This window comes from Scylla paramamosain, chromosome 26 (assembly GCF_035594125.1).
Source record: "Scylla paramamosain isolate STU-SP2022 chromosome 26, ASM3559412v1, whole genome shotgun sequence".
NCBI classification, from domain to species: Eukaryota; Metazoa; Arthropoda; class Malacostraca; order Decapoda; family Portunidae; genus Scylla; species Scylla paramamosain.
Genome location: NC_087176.1, coordinates 19041591 through 19051590, shown reverse-complemented (window position 1 = coordinate 19051590; position 10000 = coordinate 19041591). Strand labels below are relative to the sequence as shown.

At 42.5% G+C, this 10000-nt stretch overlaps 1 protein-coding gene across 2 annotated transcripts in view; it reads right to left on the bottom strand.

The window, feature by feature from the left end:
- The window catches only part of LOC135113783 (uncharacterized), a 112878-nt gene that overhangs the window by 75196 nt on the left and 27682 nt on the right, over positions 1 to 10000 (bottom strand). For both annotated transcript variants that reach the window (XM_064029365.1, XM_064029364.1), the window contains exon 3: positions 4531 to 4665. The gene's annotated coding sequence lies outside the window, so the exon portion shown is untranslated. The remainder of the gene's footprint in view (positions 1 to 4530; positions 4666 to 10000) is intronic.

Sequence of the window (10000 nt, the reverse complement as noted above, 5' to 3'; positions counted from 1 at the left end):
TTGTTAGGCTTGGTATCATTTTTGTTACTCTGCGCTGAACTCTTTCTAATTGATCAATGTCTTTCTGGTAGAAGGGGCGCCATGCTTGAACGCAATATTCCAAAAGGGGACGGACTAAAGAGTTATACAAAGTGAGGACTGTATCCTTAGATTCAAATTTGAATTTATATTCAAAAGATCTGCCGATTAAGCCAATTACTTTATTCACTTTCTTTACGACTTGTGAACATTGTTGGCTAAGTTTTAAGCTACTCGATATTGTCACTCCTAAATCAATTTCGTTGTCAACGCTTTTAAGTTGGGTTACCATTTAAAATATACTTTGCTTTCTCGTTTCTATACCCTACGTGAAGCCCTTTGTACTCATCTGCCAGGTTTGCCCCCAGTCTGTTAATTTATCTAGATTTTTCTGCATTTCTATTACTTGTTCGTTAGAGTCTACGGAATTTGCAATTTCGGTGTCATCAGCAAACTTCGATATTATGCTAGTAACACCCTCATCTATGTCGTTGATATAAACAAGAAAGAGAACAGGTACGTAAGACTGATCCCTGTGGCATCCCGCCACTTGGATGCTTTTCCATTTATTACTACTCTTTGTTTACTGTTGTTTAATCATTTTGAACCCATCGCAACACGTCGCCTTGGATACCCTGTGATTTTAGTTTAATCAATAAACGTTTGGGGGGGACTTTGTCGAAGGCCTTTTCAAAAATCAAGATATATTATATCTACCGTTTTATTCTCGTCATACTGCTTCAGAATATTATACAAGAAGTGTGAGAGGTTCGTCAAACAAGAGCGTTTGTTGCGGAAGCCGTGTTGAGTATTTTTAAGGAAGTTGTTTTATTCTTGGTGATTAACGAGTTTATCTCTTATTAATTTTTCAAACATTTTCAATACAACTGAGGTAGTTTTTTTTTTTTTATGTTGAATTGACACTGGCCAAGAGCAACAAAAATCCAATAAAAAAAAGCCCACTGAGATGCCAGTCCCAGAAAAGGGTCAAAGCGATAGCCAAAAATTGAAGGAAAAGTGTCTTTAAACCTGCCTCTTGAAGGAATTCAAGTCATACGAAGGTGGAAATACAGAAGCAGGCAGGGAGTTCCAGAGTTTACCAGAGAAAGGGATGGATGATTGAGAATACTGGTTAACTCTTGCATTAGAGAGGTTAGCGAGCTTCCACTCATCAGGCACTATACCGGACTGTAAGGATTTATTGAACAATATGCTTAGTGGTTTAACTAATTCGGATTTCGCTTGTGTTAAGATGCGGGGAGAGATTGTGTCAGGCCCGGGTGACTTGCTAACTTTAAGTTTATCGATGCATTTTGACGCGTCACTTTGTGTCATACTGTTGCTGCATAACTGATAAACAATGTGGTGTAGTCGTGAGTCAAGTCACTGGTATATTTAAATGAGAGATCAGACCAGACCAGTATTCAAAAACGCTTTGCTCTCTCACCACGACTGTTTGCTAGAGCCACAGAGATGACCACCAGGATTCTTGACAGTGTTTCTCCTCGTAACAATGTACAAACCCAGTTCATCTGTCACTACAACTGTGAAAACACTTTCAAAAAGCCGCTTGTAACTTCAAGTAAAGCCTTTGAAAAGTAGTGGAGGTGTTGTGCAGCCCCCCTCTCCTTATCTCCCTCCTTTTCTTCCTCCTCCTACTCCTGCTACCCCCAATAGCTTCCTAGCCTCCCTCCCCCTCCACTTCCAACACACCCCTCACCAGATCAAAGAGAGAACCAGCACCCACGCCTCTCCCTCCCCCCCCCTTCGCCAGATGAGGTACATGGTGTGGGGGCGAGGCGGTGGAGGGGTGGGGGTGCAGGTGAGAGCTCCAGGGTCACGTGATGCTACAAGAGGTTGACGACTTGTTCGACCACGCCAGCCCGAGGATTTTCATTGTGTGTGTGTGTGTGTGTGGAGACTGACGGGTGAGTTTGCATGTGTCTGTCTGAGTTTACCTGTATATTTATCTCTCTATCTCTCTATCTATCTATCTGTCTGTCTGTCTGTCTGTCTGTCTGTCTGTCTGTCTATTTTTCTATCTATCTGACTGGCAGGTGAGTTTACACGTGTCTGTTGAGTTTACTTGTGTGTCTATTTGTCTATCTATCTATCTATTTATCTATCTATCCATCTCACCTCACTGTACAAGATTTTTTACTTTCTCTCGCCATTATTCTATTCGGTTCACCTCCCTAATGCAAGAGTTTAACCTGTGTGATTATTTGTGTGTGTGTGTGTGTGTGTGTGTGTGTGTGTGTGTGTGTGTGTGTGTGTGTGTGTGTGTATCTATAGTTTTATTTTCCTTGTGTATCTAGGTGTTTATCAGTGTTTGTGTTTGTGTGTCAATATTTGTCTCTCTATCCATCTGATTTATTTGTCGTTTTGTTTGTTTTGCATTTATTTACGTAAGTGTAGTATACGGGGTCGAAACTAATGCTGCTACTACTACTACTACTATTACTACTACTACTACTGCTACTACTACTACTACTACATAATCTAATATAATACCTCCACCCCATGTTTATTGATGTGTCAATTAGGGGCTCCATTACTTGGAGGTCATTAGCCCCAGCTCCCGCTAATGACTGTGGCATCCAACCATATCTAATACTCTATAATATAAACATTAGTTGTTAACTATAAATTCACTCTACCTCTACTCTATCTACTCTTATGCCACTCTCCACCACTGTAGCCTCGCAGTCGAGGCCTCCTAAGTCTGCAGGTATGGGAGTGGAATGCCTTGTCCCCCTGAGACACAGGAGGGCAGATCTGAGGAGGGAGAATGAGAGACGGCACCTCATCCATGCGACGACATGGCTCCTTGGCTGGTGCTTCTTTTCTGCCATTAGGTCGGCTAGTCTTGAGTAGAAGCACTGAGCCTTGGAGCCCATCCCGCCAGATGTGGTGAAGACCAGAGGTGTGAAGCTGCCCTGGTCAACGTGTTGGATTCTCTCCCCATACGCTCGGATCTTCTCCTGCTCATTCTTGCGGTGGGCGGCCTCCAGGGAGAGTTCGTGGTGACAGGCGGCCATCGGGTCAAAGATCCGTATGTCCATGAATGCTTTCTGTCCCCTTGTCCAGAACCCTCGTGCACTGACGTCGACTCGAGTCTCGTTGGTGGTGTTGGCTGTTCTGTAGCGCAGGTGCTCGCCGTCTAGCGGCAGGAGGGTCAGTTCAGTGGAGACATCGTGGCACACCTCCCTGAGCATGCTGGCGGTCAGATCTCTCACCTCATCGTGCCTGATACATACGAATCCCCCCTTTTTGCACGTCATGGTGTGGTTGACGTCATTGGGGGAGCCACACACACAAGTACTGGGGAGTCCTTCCATCGGCCAGCCGTACCTCAGAGCAATGGCGTCGACAAATTCTTGTTTGTTGAGGCTGAAGCCCTTCGCTCTGATAGGCAGTGACGTTAGCCAGTTAGAGGCTCCCGTTTCCTGTGCAGTGAGGATTTTTCTCACTGTGGTTGCAGGCAGGATGTTTATCAGGTCTTCGAGACAGTTTCGTTGATGTTGTTGCCTATCTCTAGATATAATTCGTCCTTGCTCAGTGACTGCACTTTGGGCTATTTCACCATGTGCGTCCTGAGCAATGATCTTCTCTGTGAGGGACCTGGTGAGCTTGAGGGAGTTGAGGTTCTCCACAGTCGCCAACTTCTCAGGGGAGGTGATTCCCATCCCGCCCAGTCTTGGTGGAAGTTCGAGCAGCGCCCTTTCCCCATCTCCGATGGTATGGTATCTCAGTAACGCTGGGAGGAAGGTGTTCCTTATCGAGACCTCCAGTGGTGCAAGGAGAGGGCTGATGCCTGGGATGGTACTACTACTACTACTACTACTACTACCACTACTACTACTATTACTACTACTACTACTACTACTACTACTACTACTACTACTACTACTACTACTATTACTACTACTACTACTACTACTACTACTACTACTACTATTACTACTGTGTTATTTGTACATGTTTTTCTCTCCTCCTCCTCCTCCTCCTCCACAACGACATGTTTTCACAAAACGGTTGAAAATTGAGATGGAAGGTAATTTTCAAGGTAGTTTTTCGGTTGTGTTAGTTACTTAAGTGTGGCAAGATCGAAACACACACACACACACACACACACACACACACACTTATACCTTTATATCAGAAGAAGAAGAAGAAGAAGAATAGTAACAACAACAACAACAACAACAACAACAACAACAACAACAACAACAACAACAACAACAACAACAACAACAACAACAACAACAACAACAACAACAACAACAACAACAACAACAACAACAACAACAACAACAACAACAACAACAACAACAACAACAACAACAACAACAACAACAACAACAACAACAACAACAACAACAACAACAACAACAACAACAACAACAACAACAACAACAACAACAACAACAACAACAACAACAACAACAACAACAACAACAACAACAACAACAACAACAACAACAACAACAACAACATGAGGGTACTTACTCTTCACGGCAGTAGTAGTAATAGTAGTAGTAGAAGTAGTAGTAGAACACGCAATTCTCTTTCCACACGTAATAACTATCACTTTGCGTGCGTGCGTGCGTGCGTGCGTGCGTGCGTGCGTGTGTGCATGCGTATCTGAAAGGAGAAAGAGAGAGAGAACAATTATTATTTTGCTGTGAAATATTAAGACACAACACTACAACATAACAGCACGTGAATACTGAATGATGTATCCACCTACCCATCTGTCCCTATCCTACCTTAACTTAAACTAACCTAACCTATTTATCTACCCATCTATCTCTAACCAAACCTTACCAAACGTCCCTATCTACTCTTCTAATCTCTTTACCCATCCCAAGGCGCCCACAAAACTCAGCCTAACTACACATAACCTTACTTAACCTACCGTAACTAAACCCAACGTAACAATACTTACAATCTACTCACCCACACACCAACCACCCACCTAATCTACCTCTCTCCCCCACAGGCGCCCACACAGCTGCTGGTGGAGGTGCAGGAGGGGGCTGTACGTAGATGCAATACACCACATGACTTACTACACCTGGTCTGCACCTGGCAAACACTTCAGCTGGCAGTACCAGTTGGTGCCCGCTAGTGTGTGGACCTGCCGACAGAATGGAGCCTGCAGGTGTGTGTGTGGCAGGTGTTGGGGGCGTTGTGGAGGTTGGGAAGGGTCGTTGGGATGTAGGAGGATGTTGATTGGGGTAGGGGTTAGATAGATTGATAAATAGATAGATAGGTAGAAGGCAATTAACTAGACAGACAGACAAATAGGTAGATAGAGAGATAAACTGATTGATAGACTGATTGATAGACTGGTGTGTGTGTGTGTGTGTGTGTGTGTGTGTGTGTGTGTTAACACTACTACTATTACTCTTACCACTACTACCAATTAAAACTACTATTTCTACATACGAATAACAAGGATAAATATATCAATAGTAGTAGTAGTAGTAGTAGTAGTAGTGGGCGGATGGGAGGGTGAGTAGCTGACTGACTGACTGACTGACTGACTGGATATTTGACTGGCTGACTGAGCAACTGACTGTCTTACCGGCTTACTGACTGACTGACTGACTGTTTGACTTGGTATCTGATTGGCTGACTGGGTAATTGACTGACTCACCGGCTTATTGACTGGATGACTGGTTGACTTACCGGATTACTGATTGACTGGCTAACTGGTTTACTGGCTGGTTGACTGGCTAACTGACTGACTGACTGACTGGTGGAGATGCGACACGAGTAAAGTTTAAGACGGGACTGAGAGAGAGTGAGAAAGTGAGAGTGAGAGAGGGCACTGGGGTAAGAAGCGCAGGATGTGGGCTATGATGGCCAGTGTGGTTAGGTAGTTAAGGAATGGGAGAGAGGGAGAGGGAGGGGATGGGAGGGAGAGGGAGAGTGAAAGTGAGAGATGGTTGAGTTAGGTTGTTTGTTATTTCTTGTTATCTTTTATGTTGTTGTTGTTCGTTCTCTCTCTCTCTCTCTCTCTCTCTCTCTCTCTCTCTCTCTCTCTCTCTCTCTCTCTCTCTCTCTCTCTCTCCGTGGCTTGAGGTGCCATTATATACGAAGTGTATGAAAGCCGGAATGGCTCACCAGAATATTATTTTTGTCCTTGATCTTCTCTTCAAGTGAGTCTTCCTTGTGGTGTGTTTAGGTTTTTTGTTGTTTTGTCGAAGCAGTAGTAGTAGTAGTAGTAGTAGTAGTAGTAGTAGTAGTAGCAGTATCACTTGTAGTAGTAGTAGTAGTAGTAGTAGTAGTAGTAGTTGTATTATTATTATTATTATTAGTAGTAGTAGTAGTAGTAGTAGTAGTAGTAGTAGTAGTAGTAGCAGTAGTAGTAGTAGTAGTAGTAGCAGTTGTTGTTGTTGTAGCACTAGTAGTAGTAGTAGTAGTTGTAGTAGTAATAGTAGTAGTAGTTGTAGTAGTTGTTGTTGTAGTAGTAATAGTAGTAACAGTACTGTTGTCGTTACTAAAGCTACTCTGGAAAAACAGTACACACTAGCTTGAGTACATAAACACATACATACATGCATACATACATACATACATGTACACTGTACCTGTCTATACATACAACTAGTGTGAAGAGCTGCAGCACAACGGATAAAAACTCACCACTTTCAAAGCAAATAAGTAAATATAAATAAATAGTCATAATACTACAAAATGCAAGACATGCTCATGTGAAGAAAAATACCAGCTTTTGCCTCAATATATATATATATATATATATATATATATATATATATATATATATATATATATATATATATATATATATATATATATATATATATATATATATATATATATATATATATATATATATATATATATATATATATATATATTAACTCTGATTGATTGATACATTTATTGTTGTATTAATAATGAAATACAACAAAGGAGGAGGACAGACCTTGCCACCCACCCCCTGGGCAAAGAGTTAAGGGTAGAGTATCAAAAATATAAAAATATAGTATACATTACAAGAATATAAGTAAATAAATCAATACAGATATTGCACTCCTTATTGTATAAATATCCTACAGTCTGGGAGCAACGTGGGATAGAGTTGGAGCGGTGACATAACAACGTTAATACAGGCCTCGGCTATACCTACACTTGTAAGAACCCCCAAGATCTTCCTGAGGTATGGAGTTGTAGGAGTCCGAGGATCACGATACAGGGGATCAGTGATCCCTTCAGAGAGTCGGAGCCCGTGCATAGCATCCGACCAACAGTACGACAAGTAATTTCCTGTATCCTACACATAATACTCGGCAGGTGCAGTTCAGCTCTGAGGACCGCAATCCGGGCAGTGCTTGGGCATCCCAAAATTATTCTCATGGTTTCATGGGTGGCACTTAACTGTATTAAAATAGGGGCTACGTAGTCAATGAGGGACCGTACGATAGATATATGGAACATCCTTAGGACTGGAATGCGAGCCCCCAGGCCCCTGTTTGCTAGCAGCCGAAGTGGCGCTAGCCGTGGCAGGCAGAGGTCTCGAACATAGTGCACAGCGTGGAGTGCCTTCCTGAAATATCAATCAATCAGTGGTAGGCGACCTCATTTGGCAGTGTGCTACGGGAGGACTGACTGATGGCTGTAGTACCGTCACCGACGTTTCCCTAACTTTGCAGGTTAGATCAAAACCTTCCGTGAAACACTCTTATGTGGTAACACTGCAATCTAGAGCTTTCAGTTAATGGAATTCGGCGTCCCTAACATTTGTTATATGCAGAAATCTAAGCCTTTCCTTGTTAACATGGACATCATAGTAAATTCTATGTTTTTTTTTATTATTTGAATGCATAAACACATAAGTAAACACATGATTAGCCGAATCCTTTGTTAAGGTACCGGAGTAGTCGTAAGTGCGCCCCCTGCACACACGCGCGAGTTTTGAAGGGATAGAGGCCTCCACACTCCTTGTGAGACCCTTCAGTGAAAATGAGAGAGTGGCTCTCCTCTCTCTCATTGAAGGGAGGCCTGTCGTTGTGTCCAAACGAAATAAGGACGAGTTGATGAGAGGGTGGACCAGGCATCAGCTGATCAGCTGACGACATTGTTGGAACACGCGGTGGTGCCGCTTCTTCCGTGTGAAGAGCGTATAGCTTGAGGTACCCAATATTTCGCAGTTCTTCTGCTTCCACTTATGAATAAACAAAATGCAATTCTTATTCTGATCACATAATTCTCGCTCATACGTTTTGCTTACCTGAACATGCTTTACGCTGCAAATAAACGTGACACCCTGCAGGAAAACATCACCTTATTTCTTCACTTCTACACTTAAGTCGTGTTTGTATCTTGAAATATTACCTCATATACGGGTCGAGGGGGACTGAAATTCACGTGTCATATGCCAATGAGAATATACTAGCACTTCATTATGCATAAATTACTATATAATCCCTAATTATGCCCCAAGGGAAAGGTCTAAGGGAGGTCTCGAGGTACCTTGGATCTGCTAAGTTTTACTTGGAGGAAGATGTTGTGAGACGGGAATACCACCGTTAATCCAACGCCACATCGAGATCATATGGCGCCTGATGAGAATGAGATGAGAAGTGACGCCAGATATTGACGGATGGACACAGAAAGAGAGAGAGAGGGAGAGAGGGATTGAAGGAAAGAGAAAGAGATAGACAGACAGACAGATAGACTGATGGAGGAAGATATGAAATAAAGATGGAGAGAAGAAAGAAAAGAAAGAAAAAGATAAAGGAAAGGGAGAAGGGAAAGGAGATGGGGAAAGAAATGAGAGAGGGAAGAAAATATGAATTGAAATTAAAGGAATGAGAGAGAGAGAGAGAGAGAGAGAGAGAGAGAGAGAGAGAGAGAGAGAGAGAGAGAGAGAGAGAGAGAGAGAGAGAGAGAGAGAGAGAGAGAATATACGGACACACACACACACACACACACACACACAAGATGCACGTGAACTGGAAAGAAGTCACCCTAAATGATCAACCCGATAATTGCACGAATAAATGACTTCTCCGAGAATTGCAAGTAAGGAGTGAGTGGAGCGTCAGGAGAGGTGGCGGGGGACAGCAGGGAGGAAGGAAGGAGTTTGTGGGAATCATTGTTTGTTGCTGGTTAATGATACTCTTTTACTGCCGCTCATGTATATGTACGGCGGGGACTGGCCAACGGCACCGAAAAAGGAGAGTGTGTGTAAGAACTGGGTTTTGTTGATCCGTTCACTTGTGTGGCTTCTCAGCGTCGTATTGTAATGGTCTTGTGACTTTATTTATGATTTTCAGTGATAACAGTTACAGGAAAATTGTGTGACCCAGTATTCAGTGTGGCTCTTGTAGCGTTTGTGGTGAATATTTGTATCGGTAAAATTCATCTGGGCTACTGAGGAAAAGTAGTAAATGTCATGTCAGTTAAAGAGTTAATGTTACCTTTTTACTGATATGTTCATCTTTAGTTCACTTTAAGAACTGTGTAAAAATTAACTGTTTGCACAAAATTACGGAGAAAGAGAGAGAAAATACTAGGTTAATTTGGTCTTTTCCAGGATACACAGCTATTTATTAGATTGGGTTTTTATGTAAGAGTCTCACTGGCCAAGGGCGACAAAAAATTAAAATAAAAGGGTCAAAGGGTCTGTCCCTAAAGGAAAGTGGTGACAGGATTATACAAAACTGAAGCAGTGTCTTGAAACTTTCCTCTTTAGAGAATTGAAGTCAGAAAAAGAGAGGAAGATACAGAAGCAGGCAGGGAGTTCCTGAGTTTACCAGAAAAAATAGATGAATGATTGAGAATACTCCTTAACTCTTACATTAGAAAGTTAGACAGAGTAGAGGTTAAAGGAAGAAGAAAGTTTTGTGCAGCGAAGTCGAGGGAGGAGGAGAGGCATGCAATAGGCAACATCTGAAGAGCAATTAGGATGAAAGTAGAGGTAGAAGATGACAAGAGTTCATTG